The 3,179-nt window shown below is 35.3% G+C and overlaps 1 long non-coding RNA gene across 1 annotated transcript; it reads right to left on the reverse strand.

The window, feature by feature from the left end:
• Window positions 1-539: 539 nt before the first annotated feature.
• LOC134263941 (uncharacterized) lies at window positions 540-1,679 on the reverse strand. Its single transcript, XR_009991386.1, has 3 exons — window positions 1,597-1,679; window positions 1,354-1,495; window positions 540-1,029 (listed from the first exon to the last, which is right to left on the reverse strand). It is a non-coding gene; the product is annotated as an uncharacterized LOC134263941 (long non-coding RNA).
• Window positions 1,680-3,179: the final 1,500 nt, after the last annotated feature.

Raw genomic sequence — 3,179 nt, forward strand, 5'->3', positions numbered from 1 at the left:
CCAGAAATTGACAATCAAAAAAAAAAACCTAAAGTAAATCTCACCCAAACGTCAAAATCCTATATCGTGGGGGGTGGGGTGGGGGTAGTGGTGACTTCTATTGCCGCAAATGTTTAACTTTTCATACCTATTTTACACATATTCGTGTTTACCAGGGGGGGATCTGCATTTTCCAAGGGGGGTCTATTGTAACTTTTTCCTTGTTTTAGTATATACATTTTTTAACCTTGTAAATTCCAGGGGGGGGTCCTGACCCCCCTCCCCCCCCCCCGACAGATCCGTGCATGAATTTACATCATTAATAAAATTCAGACTGGTATATAATGAATTAAGCATTTATAAAATAAATATAAGAGGTTCTGGATTATAGGTCACAGGGTCTGAGAATTTCATACTCAATTTGATGAATACATGTAAATTATAGAATTATTTTGACTATTTCTTTGGAAAGCCGCCCAATATGTAGGAGCGTGTATTTAGAGGCAAACACCTTAGTGCGGGTATTACTGTCTCATGACAGCATCTAGTTGTGTAGTGTAATCCTCAGCTATATTTGGAAACTCCTTCCTGATGTCAGTTAAGGATGTTAATTGGGTTGCAAGTGATGCAATTTTATCTGCCGTCTGCTTTGACAAGCCTGTAATAATTTCTGGAAATGGCACGTCATATTGTTTATTTTCATCTTCAAAGAAAGCTAACAAGATCCTTGATAGTTCATTCAATTTTTTTTTCTTTGAAATTTGTTTGGCGGGTGGAGAAACAATCTCGCACTTATTAACTTCCTCTGCAAAACAGTTGTCGCATGGGCAGGATTTTTCGCAAATATCACAACATTCATGCATCTGACTGAGTTTGTTAAAAGTGTAACCGAAATGTTCAGATATAAATTTCCTGCGACAAGAGTCGAGCAAACAAAAGCTCTTACTTCATTTTTGACGTGTGGCGTCCCAATGTCATTCATATTGAAAAACAGAGTTGCACTACACCCCTGTTCATCCCGTCCAGCTCGTCCTACTTCTTGGAGATAAGCTAAAAAATCAACACATGTACATTTAATGGTATGGCTGACTTGACATTTTTACAGACTTTCTAAAGTCTCTATGGTTTTGTGCTCTCATTAATGTTTTTGATAATGTCAAACATCTATAATTTATGTTATTTTAACATTTAAGTGTAGCAGAGAGCAAAGAAAACAATATAAAAAAAATGAACAACGAATTTTAAAAAAAGAGAGACTTAAGAAAGTCTATCCATTTTTGTACATTGTCCTTTACCCTTTCAATTGGATATTTATGCAGAATAAATTATTAATTTTTTTTAAAATTTATATATATGCATTACTAAAATAGATACTTTCAAGTGAACTTGGAGGTCCTATATGAATAACTTGATGTACATCAGGGGGGTCAGCTCCCATTCCGTATGCCTCTGTGGCAAAAAGCAGTCTAATCTTGCCCTCTTCTGTTGACATGTCTTTACTTACCTCTACTTTCGACTAAATGAATAAAGTAAATTTTTAATGAACAATAAAATATAGGTTACAAATACAAAGTAGAATAGATTTCTTTATTTTAGGTTTATAAAAGGCAAATTTACCTTTTCGGTGCAAGACGCATGGAATTGTGACACCCGTTGAATTAAATGATGAGTGTTTAGTTCTAGCGCCTTTCGTTTGGGAATTAAAGGGAACTCACGTTTGGGTCAACGAACAGTACCCCCCGGAGGTTGAAGAGCGGCGTAAAAAACTGTACCCTGTTATCCGTCAGGCCAGAAAAGAACACAGGCGTGTTAAACTCGTAAAAGACACTTTGTATGTTGATGGCGAATTGTACGTGCCCGAAGATCAGGAATCCGCTCCACGCATGGAAGTGACGCGCTTGCTCGATCAAGCAGCAGGAGGGCATTCGGCCAACCTCGCAAACACACCGTGGACTCATCGCGGAACCCCCACAGGTACTAACCGTGCAAACAGTGACAGTGATACAGACACTAGATCACCGGTACACAAAAAATTCCGTTATAATGGTCCATTTTCTTCCACATACTAGGACAACGCCGGAGGCCAGACAGAAAATAATGAAATAAAGTTTTTATCATTAAATGTTTGTGGTGTAAATAGAAGACTTCAGTATACGGAATTTAATGATCTTATTTCTTCTTATGATATAATTGGTTTAACTGAAACTAAAACAGACGACACTGATAATTTGCAAATACCTGGATTTTCTACTTTTTTAAAAAACAGATGTAAATTATCAAGAGTAAAATCAGGTGGCATTGCTTTATTAATTAGAGATTCCATTGTCAAGTATATCAAAATAATCAACACAGATTGTAAATATGTATTATGGTTCAAATGTAATAGATCGCTATTTCATCTCGAGGAGGACATTTATTTTGGTATTGTATATATCCCTCCAGAAAATAGCAAGTATTCATCCCCAGATTGTTTTACTGAAATAGAACAAGAGCTCATGTCTATATCCAATGATTGTAAATATGTTTGTTTGCTGGGGGATTTTAATTCCAGAGTGGGCAAATTGAATGACTTTATTATAACAGATGAATTTTTAACAAATGTTAAACAATGTGATTCTGGCGTTGATAATAATGATATTGAAACGTTTTTTGATAATGTAAACATTCCTCTTGACAGGACTGTAAAAGATTTTTCAAATAATAACTTCGGTTATAAGATGATAGATTTTTGTATAAATAATAATGTGTATATTGTCAATGGTCGCGTAGGTGGCGATAGAGATGTAGGAGCACTCACTTGTAAAAATACTAGCACAGTCGATTATGTTCTAGCAAGTATGGAAATGTTCAAACTGTTAAGAAACTTTGACATCCTATAATTTTGTGAAATGTTTTCAGACGTACATAGCCCTGTTTCATTTAGCATTGTTATTGAGCAAATTATATCTACCGTTAGTAACACACCTGTAAATAACCAATCACGTGTAACGCTCTGGTCGAATGACAAAGCAGACGATTTACGTGAGAACATTGACAAGTCTATTTTAAAAAGTATCGAACAAGAACTATTAAATTTAAGAACCTCAAATAATGTTACTAATGAAAGTGTCAACAATGTAATTTCAAGAATGTGTGATACATTTTTCAATGCTGCTGAGAAATCATTCGGAAGGAAAAGTTTTCGAACTTATAATGTAAAG

The sequence above is a fragment of the Saccostrea cucullata genome, unplaced genomic scaffold, assembly GCF_032062105.1.
Source record: "Saccostrea cucullata isolate Sc308-1 unplaced genomic scaffold, CSIRO_AGI_Scuc_v1 ctg10839, whole genome shotgun sequence".
Taxonomy (NCBI): Eukaryota; Metazoa; Mollusca; class Bivalvia; order Ostreida; family Ostreidae; genus Saccostrea; species Saccostrea cuccullata.